The sequence below is a fragment of the Neovison vison genome, chromosome 5, assembly GCF_020171115.1.
Source record: "Neovison vison isolate M4711 chromosome 5, ASM_NN_V1, whole genome shotgun sequence".
In the NCBI taxonomy this organism is placed as follows: domain Eukaryota; kingdom Metazoa; phylum Chordata; class Mammalia; order Carnivora; family Mustelidae; genus Neogale; species Neogale vison.
The window spans coordinates 68,646,079-68,667,580 of NC_058095.1; the positions used below are offsets into that span (position 1 = coordinate 68,646,079).

Here is a 21,502-nt window from a genome sequence, read left to right on the forward strand (position 1 = left end):
TAACAAGGAAAATACAGAAAGGGAAATTAGAGAATCAATTCCATTTACTATAGCACCAAGAACCATAAGATACCTGGGAATAAACCTAACTAAAGAGGTAAAGGATCTATACTTGAGGAACTATAGAACACTCATGAAAGAAATTGAAGAAGACACAAAAAGATGGAAGACCATTCCATGCTCTTGGATCGGAAGAATAAACATTGTTAAAATGTCTATACTGCCTAGAGCAATCTATACTTTTAATGCCATTCCGATCAAAATTCCACCGGCATTCTTCAAAGAGCTGGAGCAAATAATCCTAAAATTTGTATGGAATCAGAAGAAACCCCGAATCGCTAAGGAAATGTTGAAAAACAAAAATAAAGCTGGCGGCATCACCTTACCTGATTTCAAGCTTTATTACAAAGCTGTGATCACCAAGACAGCATGGTACTGGCATAAAAACAGACACATAGACCAGTGGAACAGAGTAGAGAGCCCTGATATGGACCCTCAACTCTATGGTCAATTAATCTTCGACAAAACAGGAAAAAATATACAGTGGAAAAAAGACAGTCTCTTCAATAAATGGTGCTGGGAAAACTGGACAGCTATATGTAGAAGAATGAAACTCCACCATTCTCTTACACCGTACACAAAGATCAACTCAAAATGGATAAAAGACCTCAACGTGAGACAGGAATCTATCAGAATCCTAGAGGAGAACATAGGCAGTAATCTCTTCGATATCAGCCACAGCAACTTCTTTCAAGATATGTCTCCAAAGGCAAAGGAAACAAAAGCGAAAATAAACTTCTGGGACTTCATCAAAATCAAAAGCTTCTGCACAGCAAAGGAAACAGTCAAGAAAACAAAGAGGCAACCCACGGAATGGGAGAAGATATTTGCAAATGACAGTACAGACAAAGGTTGATATCCAGGATCTATAATGAACTCCTCAAACTCAACCCACACGAAACAGACAAACACATCAAAAAATGGGCAGAAGATATGAACAGACACTTCTCCAATCAAGACATACAAATGGCTATCAGACACATGAAAAAATGCTCATCATCATTAGCCCTCAGGGAGATTCAAATTAAAACCACATTGAGATATCACCTTACACTAGTTAGAATGGCCAAAATTAACAAGACAGGAAACAACATGTGTTGGAGAGGATGTGGAGAAAGGGGAACCCTCTTCCACTGTTGGTGGGAATGCAAGTTGGTGCAGCCTCTTTGGAGAACAGTGTGGAGATTCCTCAAGAAATTAAAAATAGAGCTTCCCTACGACCCTGCAATTGCACTCCTGGGTATTTACCCCAAAGATACAGATGTCGTGAAAAGAAGGGCCATCTGTACCCCAATGTTTATAGCAGCAATGGCCACAGTCGCCAAACTATGGAAAGAACCAAGATGCCCTTCAACGGATGAATGGATAAGGAAGATGTGGTCCATATAAACTATGGAGTATTATGCCTCCATCAGAAAGGATGAATACCCAACTTTTGTAGCAACATGGACGGGACTGGAAGATATTATGCTGAGTGAAATAAGTCAAGCAGAGAGAGTCAATTATCATATGGTTTCACTTATTTGTGGAGCATAACAAATAGCATGGAGGACAAGGGGCATTAGAGAGTAGTAGGGAATTTGGGTAAATTGGAAGGGGAGGTGAACCATGAGAGACTATGGACTCTGAAAAACAGTCTGAGGGGTTTGAAGTGGCGGGGGGGTGGGAGGTTGGGGTACCAGGTGGTGGGTATTATAGAGGGCACGGCTTGCATGGAGCACTGGGTGTGGTGAAAAAATAATGAATACTGTTTTTCTGAAAATAAATAAATTGGAAAAAAAATAGGGTGTAATAGTATATGATAATGCACCTGACTATGAGCATCATAGACAGTGTTTCCCAATATAATGACACGGATGGCTGTTTTTGTGGGGGTTTTTGTGTGTGTGTGTGTTTTTAGCCCTATAGGGAATGTTTATGGACTATGGAACTATTTCCTGGTCAAGTGTGAAATAATGGAGCTCTACAACTGTATCTCATTTGCTGTGTAAACTGGTAATCCACAACACCCAGACTGGATTAACTAAAGGCTAGCTGATAACTGGTGGCCAAGAAAAGTTATTTTTTATGTAGACTAAGTCTGTGCATTTGAAGGAAGACTTCTGATAGAGATAGAGAGATGCATAGAGATATGGATGAAATCCAGATAAAACTAACATTGAAAGTAAGTTTTATTTCTCTATATCATAACAACAAAATGTTACAGAAATGGTTTTTCTATCTAAAAAATGTAATCCTTCACATCCTCATAAAGGCACATATGTTCATAGAAGCTCAGCAAAACTTTCAAAATACAGGGAAAAAATACGGAGCAGAGGAAGCTACACTGATGCACCTAGAGTCAGAAGACATTGGCCTTGGTCCTGATTCTGCTCCTAGAGCCTACCTAACTCTATAGTAGCCTATTAATTTTCTGCGTGTGCGTGTGTGTGTGTGTGTGTGTGTGTTTACCTGCAAGATAAAATGCATAGCCTTGCTGTCATTTAATGTCTGGTTTTGGCAAGTTTATGACTACTATTTAATTTAATCAAATATATTTTACCAATTTGGACACATTTTTAAAATATCTTAATTTTTTACTGTTACCTGAATATATAATTTGATTTTAGGGGAAAAATTGGTATTTCTTTTTATCTTTTTTCTTATTTCATCAGTAAGAATTCCACTCCTGCTTATTTTTATCAGAGAAAATTCAGATCTATTCGAAGATTTGAATTTTAGAAGATCTGAAGATTCAGCTGTGTTTAACATCAGTTTAAGCTATAAAATAAATTAGTTCAAAATTATGGCTGGTTGTTTCTTTCCCTTACTGAGCTGAAAAAATTCTTCAAAATGAGAATGGTGGTAGAGAAGAATGCTGTTTCTAGTTGTAAGAATACAGTAAGAATGTAACAGAACTAACTAAAAAATCTTAATTAAAATGCTTTGAGTTAAATGATCTCATAAGAAAAAAAATTACCCCAATTCATTACTTATAGGTCAGCTGCTTGATGCAAATGTCAAATGAAATAATGTGCTGAAGAGTATGATGCACACGATGAGATTATTCAAATTTAAAAATTCTTGGAAAGGCAATGTATTTTATAATTAGACTAGTGAAAATGCTTCATCTAATATCATTTGATTGTTCTTAAAATTAAAAAAAAGCCAAATGAATTTTGATTAAGTGGAAAGATCTATTATGCATTATTCTGAATTTATGTGATTTGACTCATATAAAGCACATATATTTGATAAATAAGTACATAGATATATTAAATGGCCTTAGCTTTTTGTTGTTGACTTAAATCTAAACATCATCTAAATAAAAGCAAGGGTTTGAAAAATATTAAATTACTAACCATTTAACTTTTTTTCATTTCAGTCTAGAATTATTAGTTTTTACATCTAGTTGTATGTATATTTGTGAGGTATATGAAAAAAAATTATTCCAAACCAGGGAGATTGCTTCCCTCATTGACAATTGAGTAGCATTTTCCTTTCAGTCAATCTCATCTGGGTCTTGTGCAGTCTCAACGTACAGAGCAGGTAAAATAAACATTGTGTGGCTCTATCACTTTACACTTAATCAGGGAATAGTCCCAAAATCTGCAGATGTGTCTTATAGGGCTAAAAGTGATAGCAGTATATAATTTTCATATACTTGAGTTCCATGAACAAAATAGAAACCGCATTTCATTTTCAAAGTTGATATTTTATTAGAAGGGGGACAGATAAACTAATCAGTTATAAAAGCAAAAGAAGAGGATTCTAGAGTTATGAGGAAGATGTAGAAATATATTGAAAAGTCCAAAATTCTGAAAAGATAAATACACTTGTGGAAAGAATCCCAACATTTTATTGAATGTTCAGATACTGCGCTCAGTTTTGGGAAGCCCCTTGTCATTTTAGATGTTGGGTTATGGACACAGGAGTTTGGTAGAAGCCAGAGAATCCATATCCTCCATAGCACAGCAGGAGGCAGCAGCCATATCTGTGACCCCTTCAGCCACAGCCATGGCCCAGTCTGGGGAAGTTGGCCCATCCCCAGCCATATCCACAGTCCAGGCTATAAAGGCTTCCACAGCAACAACCTAGGCCACCATAGTAGTTGGTGTAATGGCTCCTGGCGTCAAGGGTGGTGAGTTGTTTTGCTGTTCAAAGAAGATTTTGAGTATCAATGGCAACACGTCTAGAGTGATGTTTTATATCTCCTGAGCAGATCAAGTGGCAAAATACGTACCACCTATTTTTGAGTCATTCTATGTGTTACCCCTGTTTGACACAATCTTGACATATGAAGAGTCCCACAAACTCATGAAAGTGTTTGAATTTGCATTGTTGCCTAGGTGTGGTGTCCCTTAAACATACTGCATCTTTTTTTATGAGAAAGAATTGCTGTATTTTCAAAGTCTGGACATCCCAGACAAAATAAAATTCCTTATAGCCAGGGATGTTAAATAACACATTTGGTAGTGTTATGTTTTAAAATTAAATATTGCATCATCTCTGGCTTATTTTTAATTGTTATGCTTCACTTAGGATTAAATGAAAGAAATTAGTTAAATTCAAGGTGCTAAAATTTAATATCCCTTCAAAGGCATATAATACTTCATGGTGAAGTCTTTTTTTCAAAGCTGAAGAAACATTTGGAACTCTGGAAGCAACAGCTCACCTGCTGTGAACACCAATATAGAACTTCAGGGGAAAAAATAAGTTGAAATAAAGCTATCATTTTTCTCTTATTTTATAACATTGGCCACCATAAAAATATTCTCTTTTCTGATTTTGAATACTAGCTTGGAAAATGAACATTTGGATTAACAACATGAAGTAATAGTGCTCAAATATTAAAGACCAATCAGAGTAATCAAAAATCATAAGCAACATTAAAGATTATTCAAAATTCCTTTTTATTCCCATCTAGACTCCCTTTCTGGAATATCATCTATCCAAAAATAGATTACATCTGCCTCCTGCTGTGTAGACACTTTTTCCTCCCTATCCACTAATCCAATATTTACCTTCTTATCCAATCAGTTTTTGAGTATCACTTTGCCTCAGTTCCTCTCAGTCCCCACTAGGGTCTGGGAAATAGGGGAAATAATGAAATATACACAATTTCTCTTTGGCTTCCCTCCATTTTTTATACAATTCATACTTAAATTCTTCCATATATATCTTAACTCTTACCATGATATTTTTGCCTTTGTATTCTCTTTGCCTATGTCTTTATTTTATTTTATTATTTTAAGAATTTATTTATTTATTTATTTGACAGCAAGAGATCATAAGTAGGCAGAGAGGCAGGCAGAGAGAGAGAGGAGGAAGCAGGCTCCCTGCTGAGCAGAGAGCCCGATGTGGGGCTCGATCCCAGGACCCTGGGATCATGACCTGAGCCGAAGGCAGTGGCTTAACCCACTGAGCCACCTAGGTGCCCCAATCTTATTTTATTTAAATTCAATGAATTAACATACAGTATATCATTAGTTTCAGATGTAGAGTTCAGTTATTCCCCAATTCCATATAACACTCAGTGCTCATTACATCTTTTTGCCTATTGTGTGTTTTGATTTCTGTTTCAGAAAATAACTAACAGTTCTGTGAAGATATGAAATGCTTAGTAAGGTCTTAGATGCTAAGAAAAAAGTGCCTAATACCCTGTGAAATAGAGGTTTTAACATTGGAAATGTCTTCAGAATCTCCAAAAATATAAGTATAATGTAAAAAGACATGGTAGAGTAAAAGGCCCACTGAAGGCAAAAAGTCCTTAAGCTCCTCTCCAAGAAGTTAATCACTTAAACCCAAGACTGACCTGAATCCTGCTTGAGCCCCACCAGATACATTTTTAATTTGAACAGAACATCGAAATTCTTTTCAAACTCTCATAGCTTCAAATATACTGTCCAGCTTTTTGGAACATATAAGCAGTTATGAAATGATGTATTTTCCCAGCTGGACTCATTGACTGCTGAACAACTACTAGCATGCTGCAGAAACCTGGTAAGGGTGAGTTAAGTGGGTGAATGCACTCTAAGGTTCTTACAGGTAAAGATAACATCTTCCTTAGACATGGATATCTCTATAAATGCATCTGAAGGTTTAAAGGAGGAAGTGTCTGGAATAGATTTCCTGCTATACAGGAACATAAAGCCATCATTTCATTTGCTTTTGTTGTTGTTTAAAATATAGTATAAAATACCCAAGTCCTAAGTGTACAAGTTAGTAATATTTTGCTTTTATTGACAGACCACCTACATCGATCACACTCAAGCTCCCCAAATTTTCTCTTGACCCTACCAAGTTAGTATTACTCTCTAGGAGTTTGTCCCATCTGGACATCACAAGAATGACATCAGAGGGTATACCAGCAGCTTTTCTCTCCTGAATGATTTTGTACATCACTGTCTCTGTGAGATACATCATTGTTGCATATAGCTTTAGTTTTGTTGTATTCATTACTGTAAAGTAGCCCACTGAATGACTAAAGCACAATTTATTTACTATTTTGCTCTGTAAATCTCTATTTGTGTAATTTCCTTCCCTCCCTCCCTCCCTCCCTCCCTTCATTCCTTCCTCACTTCCTGCCTGCCTGTCTGCCTTCCTTCCTTCCTTCCTTCCTTCTTTTCTTCCTAATATGAATAAAGCTGCTATATATCTTTTACAAGTGGTTCTTTTTGTAGACCGAGGTATTCCTTTACTTTGGGCATGCATGGGACATACAATTGCTAATTTATACTATATATATTTAGCTTCAGTAGATTCTACTAAATAATTTTCCACTACTGTTGCTAAATTTACAATATCACCAGCAGCTTATGAAAGTTCTAGTTTTTCCACAACCTTACCCACATTGGCCATTTCAACATCTTAATCTGATAATCTTTAGGGTACATAGTGATATCTGAATATTATTTTAATTTGGCTTTCCTGATCAATGATGACATTGAGAATTTTACATAAGCTTATAAGCCGCTTAAATATCCTCTCTTTTGAAATGCCTGTTCAAGTATTTTGTCCATTTTTAAGGGGGCTTGTTTGCTATTAATCAATTAATCAATATTTTATCATTGATTAGCAGGAACTCTTTACCTTTTTGGGTGTCGGCATTTTGTCAGATTTATATATTAAAATTATTTTTACTTAGCACGTTACTTATGGAATTTTTCCACTTTAAATTCTCTCTATATATAAACATAATGCTATATAGGGACGCCTGGGTGGCGCAGTTGGTTGGACGACTGCCTCCGGCTCAGGGCGTGATCCTGGAGTCCCGGGATCGAGTCCCACATCAGGCTCCCAGCTCCATGGGGAGTCTGCTTCGCTCTCTGACCTTCTCCTCGCTCATTCTCTCTCTCACTGTCTCTCTCTCTCAAATCAATAAAATAAAATCTTTAAAAAAAAATAAAAAAAAATAAAAAATAAACAATGCTGTAACATAATAGCACCTAATTTATTCATCTTTTTCTTTTTTGTTTAATGTTTTCAGTTCTAATCAAATTTTTGATGACCTCACAACAATGTTAGTTAATTATTTTTGCCTTCTGTTTTCCAGAATTGTTTCATTTTTTTGATCATTCTAAAAATAAAAATAGTTGATAATTTGAACATTTCATGCTCATTCAGCCAAGCTGAAGCAAAAAAAATTACAAATAAGTCAAACAGGTTTCATTCTCTATGTCACACTCTGCCTCTTTGACTCTGACAAATATGCCTCGGTTTTGGGGTTGGTGAACCAGCTGTGATGTGTTCTCTTTAACATAAGCAATAGTTTTCCCCTGGAAATAAAGATGTGCTGGAGCATTTCTCCAAATCTACCAGAGAAACATAAAAACAGTCATTTCAAATTCTAATAATATAATATTAATATAATGTAAAATATCTGCTCCAAGTGATGGTATTGATTATTCTTCTTTATAACTACAGAAGGCATTTCTCCAAAATCTGGACAAATGTTATTAACCATTAAGAAAATAGAAGAGCTGTTGTTTTACTCTGTCAAGCTAAATAGTATAGTCATGCGGTGAAGTCATCAAGCTATTACTTTCCCTGATCTAGCCAGTGTAAAGCTAATAAACTAAGAATAGTTTGACTGAAAGGTTAGACCTTACTATCTGGCTAAACAAAACTAATTTTATGTTTAGTAAACAAATATGAGTCTTTCAAATCTACCTTCAATATTTTAAATAGTATTTGATCTTAGCATTGCTGGCTAATTATTTTTTTTCAGATCCAGCTAAACTAGAAATAATAGCTTCAAGATTCTAAATCAAAACTAATACCACTAACAAAAATTAGGTGATTATTAGGTGTTTATATTACTATGATAATTGCAGGAACATGTATCCAGAATTTCAGTACTATTTCTTTGAAAGGACGCAAGATGAGAAATGCGCTGCGAAAGATAAAGTCAGAATTCAGCTAAAAAATGAATAAATAAATAAATAAAGCCGCACATTCCATCTTAAATTAGGATAATTTATTGCAAAGGAAACTAAGAAATTCTACAGTTATGAAAGTGCATGTAGGGGATACCAGAAGCAGGCAAACAAAAAATGATACATATTCCTAGAACCTAAGATGCGAAATACTTTTCATCTTGGCTTGGTCCCAGCTGATGTTGCTTCATTCATGTTTTGGTTAATTTGAGTTAAGCCCATTACGGCCTCAGATGTTGAACTTCCAGGGCAGGATTTCAGTAGAAGTTATGAATCCATATCCTCCATACCACCAAGGGTGGAAGCAGCCACAGCCATAACCTCCCTAGCCCCAGCCCAGCCTGCAGAAACTGCCACATCCACAGCCATGGCCACATTCCAGGCCACCAAATCCTCAACAGCTGTAGCCCAGGCCTCCATAGTAGTCGCCATAGTAGCTCATTGGTGTCAGGTGTGTTAAATTTGGTTTGCTGTATTCAAGGCAAGATCTTGAATGTGAATGTCAGCATGTATAAAGGTATGCTTATATACTTTGGTTAAAGCATGTAAAAAAAGCACGTGTATACTCTCCTTTTGTGTCATTTCTCAATTATCTACTTGACACAATTCACTCATTCATTGTCCCCTGACACAGGGAAAGGCCCTAACACCCATTAAAATGTTTAAGATTGCTTTGGTGCCTAGTTAGTGTGTCCTCTAAAAGTTATTGCATCATTTTTTAAGAAGGAATGCAGTATCTTCAAAGGCTGAACATATCAGACCCTAAACAGAATTCTTCATAGCTAGGCATGCCAATCATATATGCTGGTGGTGTGTTTCTCAATGAAATGTTTCTTCATCTCTGTTTTGTTTTTGTTTCTAGATTGATGTGCTTCATTTACAAGTCAAATCAAAGAAATGGGTCAAAGTCAAAGCTCTATCATCTATCGAATCCTTTTAAAGCATCTTACTCCTCAGGCTAAAAAGTGAGTTATGGAGTATTAGGCCTCCATCAGAAAGGACAAATACCCAACTTTTGTAGCAACGTGGATGGAACTGGAAGGGATTATGCTGAGTGATAAGTCAAGCAGAGAGAGTCAATTATCATATGGTTTCACTTATTTGTGGAGCCTAACAAATAGCATGGAGGACATGGGAAGTTAGAGAGGAGAAGGGAGTTGGGGGAAATTGGAAGGGGAGGTAAACCATGAGAGACTATGGACTCTGAAAAACAATCTGAGGGTTTTGAAGGGGCGGGGGATGGGAGGTCGGGGTACCAGGTGGTGGGTATTATAGAGGGCACAGATTGCATGGAGCACTGAGTGTGGTGCAAATATAATAAATACTTTTTTTTTCCAATTTATTTATTTTCAGAAAAACAGTATTCATTATTTTGTCACCACACCCAGTGCTCCATGCAAGCTGTGCCCTCTATAATACCCACCACCTGGTACCCCAACCTCCCACCCCCCCGCCACTTCAAACCCCTCAGATTGTTTTTCAGAGTCCATAGTCTCTCATGGTTCATCTCCCCTTCCAATTTACCCAAAAGCTGTTATGCTGAAAATAAATAAAAAATAAATTTTAAAAAAGTGAGTTATTTACCTCTTTCAGAGATAAGGAAATGGAAACATTTGAGAGCCAAGAAGAATCAGCTTGACTGTTGTGATATCAGTAAGGAATTTTAGAAAATAAATACATAAATAATCTATGTTTTCTTTAATTTTAGAACATTGACCATATAACTGATACACTTTTTACTATTTATATTACTTTGAAAAATAAAAAAAAATTGCTTGTTACAATTTATGAACTAATATTGATATATAGTTATTAACTAAAATCCATAGTTTATATTGCATTATTTGTGTTGTACTGTTCCATGGGCTTTGACAAGCATGGGACAAAATTGTTCACAAACTGAAGGCAAGTCACAGCAATCAAATATTTATTGCAGAGTAGCTTTCAAAGCTGACTAAAAGTTATCCTACCAAATCCTAACCATCTTCTCTGCTATGAGATCTACCCAGGTTGCTTCCCAAAATGCAGATCATGGGGCACCTGAGTGGCTCAGTCATTTAAGCATCTGCCTTCAGCTCAGGTCACGAACTCAGGGTTCTGGGATCAAGTCCCACATTGGGCCCCCTGCTCTGGTGGTGATTCTTCTTCTCTCTCTTCCTCTGCTACTCCCTCTGCATGAGCTTAATCGAGCTCTCTCTCTCTGTCAAATAAATAATTCTTTTTAAAAATGCAGATTGTGGGTGGCTCAGTGGGTTAAGCCTCTGCCTTCGGCTCAGGTCATGATCTCAGCGTCTGGGATGCATCCTCTTCTCTCTCTGCCTGCTCTTCTGTCTACTTGTGATCTACCCCCTCTTTGTCAAATAAATAAATAAAATCTAAAAAAATCAGATTGTATCTCTTCTCTATTTCTACATTCACTATTTCCTCTCATTTCTTCACCCATATATCTAACAGTGCACTTAATCTCTTATTTTTTAATTAACAGAACATTTTTAGTATACTTTTGTTTCAGAAAAATTGAGCAAAAAGTACAGAGTCTCTATACTTTAGACACAAACACACACACACACACACACACACACACACATTTCCCCCATTATTAAACATCTTGAATTAGTATGGTATATTTATTACAATTAATGAACCAATTTGAAATGTTTTTATTGGTTGAAGTTTATAGTTTATATATAAGGGTTCACTCCTTGTGTCATACTATTCTATGGTTTCTAACAAATGCATAATATCATGTAATCATCATTAAACCATGAAAAATCCTCTGTTCTCCACCCATTCTTCCCTCCTTCCCCCAAGTTCTTGCAACCACTAAACTTGCTCTCTTCATTTTTTTTTTATCTTTGCCAGAATGTCATAGTTGGACTTTTATAGTATGTAGCTTTTTCACATTGATTTCTTTCACTCAGCAGTAAGCTTTCATCATTCCTCCACATCTCCTGCAGTTTGATAGCTCACTTCTTTTTATCACTGGATAATATTCCATTGTCTGGAGGTGGCACAGTTTGTTTACTCATTCTCCTATGGAAGGAAACTTGAATGCTTCCAAGTTTGGGCAGTAAAGAATAAAACTATAAATGTCTGTGTTCAGGTCTTTGTGTGGATGTAAGTTTTCAGCTATTTGGGTCAAACCAGGGAGAGTTATTGCTGGATCTATGATTAGTTTTATACAAATCAGGCAGATTGTCTTCCAAAGTGGCTGTACCATTGTGCTTTTGATCAGCAATAAATGAGAGCTGCTGTTCCTCTACAGCCATGTCGGCATTTGTTGCTGTCAGCGTTTGGAGTTATAGCCATTCTAATAGGCATGTTACAACATCTTTTAGAATATCATTGAGCCTCTGTCCTCCATTAACCATTAATAGGCCATGACAGGTAGATCAAAATGTAAAGTATGTGAAATTTCTCTTTGCCACCCATCAATTTTCATTCAGTCTATAGTCAATCCATTTTCTTCCTTCCTCTTGTACCTTCACTTCTAAAACAACAGTTTCCCGCTTGTATTCTCTTTGTCTAGTCTTTTCTCTTTTTTTAGTCTTTTTTTTTCTTTTTCTTTTTTTTTCTAGTCTTTGTCTAGCTCTTTTTGTTTTTCCCTTTTCTTCTCATGAAATACCTAATCTCTACTAAGATAACAAATATGTGTTGTCAAGGTCTCAGTGACAAAAAGATAATTCAAATTCAAAGGCTCTGTCAAATTCAGTAAAATTCCATTATTTGTTGGAAATGCCTTCAGAATCTCTGAAATGTAGATATAATGTTAAAAGATAAAGGGTGGGGAAAAATTGAGGGCAAAATTCACTCAGCTAACTCTGAGAAGTTAGTCACTTATCAAAGCTGACCCAAACTGGTTGGTTCTTCCAGTAGTGCCCTTAAATTTAGGCTTGAGTCTTTAAGTTCTTCAGAATCTCATATGACCTCAAATATAGTGTTCAGGTTTTCTTCATTCTTTTAACTTAATGTAATTTATTTGTGTGTCAGAGAGAGAGAGAGAGCACAAGCATGGGGAAAAACAGGCTGAGGGAGAAGCAAGGAGCCAGATACAGGACTCAATCCCAGGACGCTGGGATCTTGACCTGAGTGGAGCAAAGACATTTAACCAACTGAGCCACACAAACATCCCAGGTTTTCTTTGTTTTACAAGTAATTTCCTTTTTAAAAAAGATTTTGTTTATTTATTTGACAGATGGAGATCACAGAGAAACAGGCAAAGAGAGAGGAGGAAGCAGGCTCCCTGCTGAGCAAAAAGTCCAGTGTGTGGCTAGATCCCAGGATCCTGGGCTCATGACCCGAGCTGAAGGCAGAGGCTTTAACACACGGAGCCACCCAGGTGCCCCTAGAAGTAATTTTCAAGGATGCAACTTCCCAATTGAATTTAATTACTTTTCTTTACTATCTACCATGTAATAGAAACACAAAAAATAAGTGCTGAAAGGATGAATGAATTTTAAGGTCTGTAAACATAAGCACCATATTTCTTCCAGGTATGGGTAACATATGGCCTTCATCTAAACAATAAGGATTTAAAAGAGGAATGAGCTCAAATGGCTTTCCGTCTTTAGAAGAATATATAACCATCATACATTTTCATTGGTTCTTTTTTTTCAAGCATAATAATGAATTCTATATTATATATAAATTTAGGCATAAAATTCGATGCATTCTTGAAATAAGCATGCAATTTCTATTCCAAGCATACCTTAATGTCTAAAATGTCTCTATTGTTTCTTTTTGGTCAATATTACTTTCTGGAAATAACCATCTGTCTAGATTTTGACAACAGTTTTCGTAGACCCTATCAATAATTTTTCAAAAAAGGGGGAGGGGACAGGACACCACAATGACTCAGGTGGTTGAGTAGCCAGCTGTTCACTTTGGGCCAAGTTGTGATCTCATGGGTTATGATCTCATGGGACATGAGATGGAGTCTGGCTTGATAGTAGGGCTCCATGCTCAGCAGGAGATCTACTTGAATATTCTCTCCCTCACTTTTTCTCCTCTCTTTGTGCATGTTCACTTTCTCTCTCTCAAATAAATAAATATTTAAAAAGTAGTGATTTTTGAAAACGGTCATTAGATTTGCAATCCCACCAGCAATGGAGAGTTTCTGTTGTTCTATATCTTTGACAATACTTGTCATTTTCAGAATATTTAATTTGATCATTCTTGTGGACATGTGACAATATTGAAATACTGTTTTAATTTTTTACCTGACAAGTAATGATATAGGGCTCCATTAGAGGTCCTATTGATCACTTATATATCCTCTTTTTTGAAATATCTGCTCAAGTGTTTTGTTAGTCTTTTGATCACTTTTCAATATTTTAGTATTGATTTGTAGGAGCTCTTTATATACTTGAATACTGGTATCTTGACAGATCTGCTTCTGGAAATATTTTCTTCCTGTATATGCCTTATTTTTTTTCACTTTAAAATGCTGTCTATATATGAGCCAAATTTCTTTTTTTTGTTTGTTTGTTTCAGAAGTTATTATTTATTTCAGTCTAAATTTTTTTCCAATTTATTTATTTTCAGAAAAACAGTATTCATTATTTTTTCACCACACCCAGTGCTCCATGAAGATGTGGTCCATATACACTATGGAGTATTATGCCTCCATCAGAAAGGATGAATACCCAACTTTTGTAGCAACATGGACGGGACTGGAAGAGATTATGCTGAGTGAAATAAGTCAAGCAGAGAGAGTCAATTATCATATGGTTTCACTTATTTGTGGAGCATAACCAATAGCATGGAGGACAAGGGGCGTTAGAGAGGAGTAGGGAATTTGGGTAAATTGGAAGGGGAGGTGAACCATGAGAGACTATGGACTCTGAAAAACAGTCTGAGGGGTTTGAAGTGGCGGGGGGTGGGAGGTTGGGGTACCAGGTGGTGGGTATTATAGAGGGCACGGCTTGCATGGAGCCAAATTTCTTAATATAATGAATGGCCCTGATTCATTCCTTTAAAAAAATATGCTTAATGCTTTTTCTTACCTTAATTAAGAAATTCTTGGGGGAGGACAAGATGGCGGGGTACTAGGAAGAGGCGTCTTTTCAGCTGGTACCCCAAAGTGAGCTGATTACCTACCAAAGAACTCTGATCACCCATGAAATCAGCCTGAGATCAGAATTATACACGCCTGGATCTCTACAGGGGCAGAAGACGCCAGTGAGCAGGTAACGCGGAATGGGAACAGCGGACTGATATCTGAAGATAAACAAAAGGAGGAGGGAGCCACCAGAGGCGACCGGTGCAAAAGTAATACCCCGATACGAGCGAGAGTGCCCTGCGTCTGGGGACCAGCATTAACTTGGAGACTGGTTGAAAGCACTCCAAAAGAGCAAAGGATCGCGGGGGCAAATTGTGGGAATCGGGGCGGCTAGGGACAGGGGCTTAAGTCCCCGGTCCCAGACGGCCTCCCCGGCGCGGAGGCAGAGAGAGTGCGGCGGGAAACCGGCTCCTGGTCCCTAAGCCGCCAGCGCGCCCCAGAGCGCGGGGGTTCCGGCTCCTGTGAGGGGATGGGAGCTGCGTCGGTCTGCAGAACGCGCGCTAGCCCTACCACAAAGCTTGAGATGCGCGCGCATGTCCCTCCAGCTCTCCTGGGTTTCTAAGGCCCGGGGGCGCTTCTTGACCCGGGCCATTGTTTCAAAGTCTAAGCCACATGCGTGGGAAACTCTTCCCTGGACAGAGGCGCGCAAAAGCCTAGCCTGCGGCTTACGGACCAGCACCCCGTTCTCAGTGCCCCAGACGCGCGCCCGACCCACAACCGCCTCTGAAAAGAGGTGCGCGCAAGCCGGGCACTCCCAGCCCCAGCTGGCGGCAAAATCTCAGTGTGCGATCGCTGCTCGGAACCTCTCTGGCAGTCGGGAGCTCCCAGACAGCCGCCACTGCCTTGGCTTTGGGGACGAGCAAAAGATCCTGCGCCCCCAGGGTCTTTAACTTGGAACCTGCACTGCCAGCGTCCAAGGGGGAATTGATTCAGCTTCTGCACCCAGACTGAGGCTTCTCTCTGAGACGGAGATCAGGAAGTGTTCCAGGGTGCACCTTGACTGCACCAGAGTTGATACATCCAGCTACATCTGTTCAGTCTTCTCCCACCAAAATGACTAGGAGGAGGAATGCCCAACAGAAGAAAAATACAGAGGATGAACCTTCCGCAATAGAGCTAACAGCTATCAACATAGACAATATGTCGGAAAGAGAATTCAGGCTAACAATTATCCAGGCAATAGCTAGGTTGGAGAAAGCCATGGATGACCAAACAGAATTGATTAGAGCCGAACTGAAAGCGACCAGACAGGATGTTCACAATGTTAGGGCGGAGCTTAAAGCTACCAGGGAGGAGGTCCACAATGCTCTCAATGAGTTCCAATCCAATCTAAACTCTCTCAAAGCTAGGGTAACTGAGACAGAAGATAGAATTAGTGATCTGGAAGACAAACAGATAGAGAGAAAGGATCAGGAGGAAGCCTGGAACAAACAGCTTAGATCCCACGAAAGCAGAATTAGGGAAATAAGTGATGCCATGAAGCGTTCCAACGTCAGAATTATTGGAATTCCTGAAGGGGAGGAGAAAGAAAGAAGTCTAGAAGATGTCGTGGAACAAGTCCTTCATGAAAACTTTCCGAATCTCGCGAATGAAACCAGCGTTCATGTACTAGAGGCTGAACGGTCTCCACCCAAGATTATACACTCCAAAAAAACATCACGACACCTGATAGTCAAATTGAGAAATTATAATTGTAGGTATAATCTCTTGAAAGCTGCCAGGGCAAAGAGGCTCCTTACTTACAGAGGGAAGCCCATCAGAATAACGTCAGACCTGTCCACAGAGACCTGGCAAGCCAGAAGAGGCTGGCAAGATATATTCAGGGCACTAAATGAGAAGAACATGCAGCCAAGAATACTTTATCCAGCAAGACTGACATTCAAAATGGATGGAGAGATAAAGAGTTTCCAAGACCGGCAAGACTTAAAAGACTATGCAACCACCAAGCCGATACTGCAGGAAATATTAAGGGGGGTTCTATAAAAGAGGAAAAATGCCAGGAATAGCATTGAACAGAAATATAGAGACAGTCTACAGAAAGAAAGACTTCAAAGGTAACTCGATGTCAATAAAAACGTATCTATCAATAATCACTCTCAATGTGAATGGCCTAAATGCACCCATAAAACGGCACAGGGTTGCAGATTGGATAAAACGACAGGACCCATCCATATGCTGTCTACAAGAGACCCATTTCGAACCTAAAGATACACGCAGACTGAAAGTGAAGGGGTGGAGAAGCATCTTTCATGCCAATGGGACTCAAAAGAAGGCTGGGGTAGCGATTCTCATATCAGATAAATTAGACTTCAAACTAAAGACTGTAGTCAGAGATACAGAAGGACACTACATAATCCTTAAAGGGACTATCCACCAAGAGGATCTAACAATTGTAAATATCTATGCTCCCAATATGGGAGCAGCCAATTACTTAAGAAAACTGTTAATCAAGATAAAGAGTCATATTAATATGAATACACTAATCGTAGGTGATCTTAACACGCCTCTTTCAGAATTAGACAGATCATCGAAGCAGAAAATCAATAAAGAAACAAGAGCATTGAACGACACGTTGGACCAGATGGACCTCATAGATATATACAGAACATTCCACCCTAAAACAGCAGAATACTCATTCTTCTCAAGTGCCCACGGAACCTTCTCCAGAATAGACCACATACTGGGTCACAAATCAGGACTCAGCCGATACCAAAAGACTGAGATTATTCCCTGCATATTCTCAGATCACAATGCTTTGAAACTGGAGCTCAATCCCAAGGAAAAGTTCCGAAGGAACTCAAACACCTGGAAGCTAAAGACCACCTTGCTCAAGAATGCTTGGATCAACCAGGAGATCAAAGAAGAACTGAAACAATTCATGGAAACCAATGACAATGAAGACACTTCGGTCCAAAACCTATGGGATACAGCAAAGGCGGTCCTAAGGGGAAAATATATAGCCATCCAAGCCTTGCTCAAAATAATTGAAAAATCCAGAACACACCAGCTGTCTCTACACCTTAAAGAACTGGAGGATCAACAACAAATCAAACCAACTCCACACATAAGAAGGGAAATCATCAAGATTAGAGCTGAGATCAATGAGGGAGAAACCAGAGATACAGTAGAACGTATCAATGAAACTAGAAGCTGGTTTTTTGAAAGAATCAATAAGATCGATAAGCCACTGGCTACACTAATCCAAAAGAAAAGAGAGAAATCCCAAATTCATAAAATTATGAATGAAAAGGGAGAGATCACAACTAACACCAAGGAAGTAGAAACAATCATCAGAAGTTATTACGAACAGTTATATGCCAATAAGCTTAGCAACCTAAATGAAATGGATGCATTCCTGGAAAAATATAAACTACCAAAATTGAACCAGGAAGAAATCGACAACCTGAATAGACCGATATCTACTAACGAGATTGAAGCAGTGATCAAAAATCTCTCAAAAAACAAGAGCCCAGGACCTGACGGATTCCCTGGGGAATTCTACCAAACCTTCCAAGAAGAAATAACACCTATTCTCCTGAAGCTGTTTCAAAAAATTGAAGCAGAAGGAAAACTTCCAGACTCTTTCTATGAAGCCAGCATTACCCTGATCCCCAAACCAGGCAAGGACCATACCAAAAAGGAGAATTTCAGACCAATATCACTGATGAATATGGATGCTAAGATTCTCAACAAGATCCTAGCCAACAGGATCCAACAACACATTAAAAAGATTATCCACCATGATCAGGTGGGATTCATCCCTGGGCTACAGGGATGGTTCAACATTCGTAAATCAATCAATGTGATACAACAAATTAATAGGAGAAGAGAGAAGGACCACATGGTCCTCTCAATTGATGCAGAAAAAGCATTTGACAAAATCCAACATCCGTTCCTGATTAAAACGCTTCAAAGTATAGGGATAGAGGGAACATTCCTGAACCTCATCAAATCTATCTATGAAAGACCCACAGCAAATATCATCCTCAATGGGAAAAAGCTTGCAGCCTTCCCGTTGAGATCAGGAACAAGACAAGGATGCCCACTTTCACCACTCTTGTTCAACATAGTATTAGAAGTCCTAGCAACAGCAATCAGACAACAGAGAGAAATAAAAGGTATCCAAATTGGTAATGAAGAAGTCAAACTCTCTCTCTTCGCAGATGACATGATTCTTTATATGGAAAACCCAAAAGACTCCACCCCCAAACTACTAGAACTCATACAGCAATTCAGCAGCGTGGCAGGATACAAAGTCAATGTGCAGAAATCAGTGGCTTTCTTATACACTAACAAGGAAAATACAGAAAGGGAAATTAGAGAATCGATTCCATTTACTATAGCACCAAGAACCATAAGATACCTGGGAATAAACCTAACTAAAGAGGTAAAGGATCTATACTTGAGGAACTATAGAACACTCATGAAAGAAATTGAAGAAGACACAAAAAGATGGAAGACCATTCCATGCTCTTGGATCGGAAGAATAAACATTGTTAAAATGTCTATACTACATAGAGCAATCTATACTTTTAATGCCATTCCGATCAAAATTCCACCGGCATTCTTCAAAGAGCTGGAGCAAATAATCCTAAAATTTGTATGGAATCAGAAGAGACCCCGAATCGCTAAGGAAATGTTGAAAAACAAAAATAAAGCTGGCGGCATCACCTTACCTGATTTCAAGCTTTATTACAAAGCTGTGATCACCAAGACAGCATGGTACTGGCATAAAAACAGACACATAGACCAGTGGAACAGAGTAGAGAGCCCTGATATGGACCCTCAACTCTATGGTCAATTAATCTTCGACAAAACAGGAAAAAATATACAGTGGAAAAAAGACAGTCTCTTCAATAAATGGTGCTGGGAAAACTGGACAGCTATATGTAGAAGAATGAAACTCCACCATTCTCTTACACCATACACAAAGATCAACTCAAAATGGATAAAAGACCTCAACGTGAGACAGGAATCTATCAGAATCCTAGAGGAGAACATAGGCAGTAATCTCTCCGATATCAGCCACAGCAACTTCTTTCAAGATATGTCTCCAAAGGCAAAGGAAACAAAAGCGAAAATAAACTTCTGGGACTTCATCAAAATCAAAAGCTTCTGCACAGCAAAGGAAACAGTCAAAAAAACAAAGAGGCAACCCACGGAATGGGAGAAGATATTTGCAAATGACAGTACAGACAAAAGGTTGATATCCAGGATCTATAATGAACTCCTCAAACTCAACCCACACGAAACAGACAAACACATCAAAAAATGGGCAGAAGATATGAACAGACACTTCTCCAATCAAGACATACAAATGGCTATCAGACACATGAAAAAATGCTCATCATCATTAGCCCTCAGGGAGATTCAAATTAAAACCACATTGAGATATCACCTTACACCAGTTAGAATGGCCAAAATTAACAAAACAGGAAACAACATGTGTTGGAGAGGATGTGGAGAAAGGGGAACCCTCTTCCACTGTTGGTGGGAATGCAAGTTGGTGCAGCCTCTTTGGAGAACAGTGTGGAGATTCCTCAAGAAATTAAAAATAGAGCTTCCCTACGACCCTGCAATTGCACTCCTGGGTATTTACCCCAAAGATACAGATGTCGTGAAAAGAAGGGCCATCTGTACCCCAATGTTTATAGCAGCAATGGCCACAGTCGCCAAACTATGGAAAGAACCAAGATGCCCTTCAACGGATGAATGGATAAGGAAGATGTGGTCCATATACACTATGGAGTATTATGCCTCCATCAGAAAGGACGAATATCCAACTTTTGTAGCAACATGGACGGGACTGGAAGAGATTATGCTGAGTTAAATAAGTCAAGCAGAGAGAGTCAATTATCATATGGTTTCACTCATTTGTGGAGCATAACCAATAGCATGGAGGACAGGGGCGTTAGAGAGTAGGAGGGAATTTGGGTAAATTGGAAGGGGAGGTGAACCATGAGAGACTATGGACTCTGAAAAACAGTCTGAGGGGTTTGAAGTGGCGGGGGGGTGGGAGGTTGGGGTACCAGGTGGTGGGTATTATAGAGGGCACAGCTTGCATGGAGCACTGGGTGTGGTGAAAAAATAATGAATACTGCTTTTCTGAAAATAAATAAATTGGGGAAAAAAAAAAAAGAAGTTAGTTCATCCAAGAAGAGAGAGATCATTATCGAGTTTGACAAATGCAGTGTAATGTGAACAGGGCAGTGGGGCTAATTCTTTTAAGTGATTGCTATAGGCCTTCACTTGTCCTGGACTTTCAGCCTTTGCCATGTACAGGGTGGGTCTTATTAAACTGCCAAGTTGACAATTTTATATCCAAAGGCTTTTGAAAATTTTGTATCTGAAGGCTTTGCTTGTTGTGAGTTTTCATTAGGAAAGTTCCAAGTGCCCGGGGCAGGATCAAGGTGGAGGAGGGGAAGATAATTTCTCAGACCATGATAACACTTAGCAAGGTCAATAAATCATTGTTTGCTGAATCCAACCTTAGAAAAATGTGTTCTAAAAGAAAAAAAAATAATGGAATAAAATCATTAATTTGGATATCACGGTGCACTCTGTTCATTTCTTTTGGCTGATACCTTTTTAGAGTATGCATGGGATCTCTCTTCCTGCTGAACCATCTCAGAAACAGAATCACAGGGCTGAGTTACAAACACAGTGTGGGGTGATCTCTCTACCGTTGGGACACTTTCCAGCTGGGTAAGGTCCTCAATGCTATGGAGATGTATACTGAGGTCTTACATGACCTCATCCGTGTCAAGCTTAACCAAGGCACAGATCATTTTAAAAGTTGTCATATGGTTTCACTTATTTGTGGAGCATAACAAATAGCATGGAGGACAAGGGGTGTTAGAGGGGAGTAGGGAATTTGGATAAATTGGAAGGGGAGGTGAACCATGAGAGACTATGGACTCTGAAAAACAATCTGAGGGGTTTGAAGTGGCGGGGGGTGGGAGGT

The 21,502-nt window shown here is 38.7% G+C and overlaps 1 pseudogene; it reads right to left on the reverse strand.

Annotated features, from left to right (window-relative positions):
• Nucleotides 1-8,706: 8,706 nt before the first annotated feature.
• LOC122907389 lies at nucleotides 8,707-8,919 on the reverse strand (annotated as a pseudogene).
• Nucleotides 8,920-21,502: the final 12,583 nt, after the last annotated feature.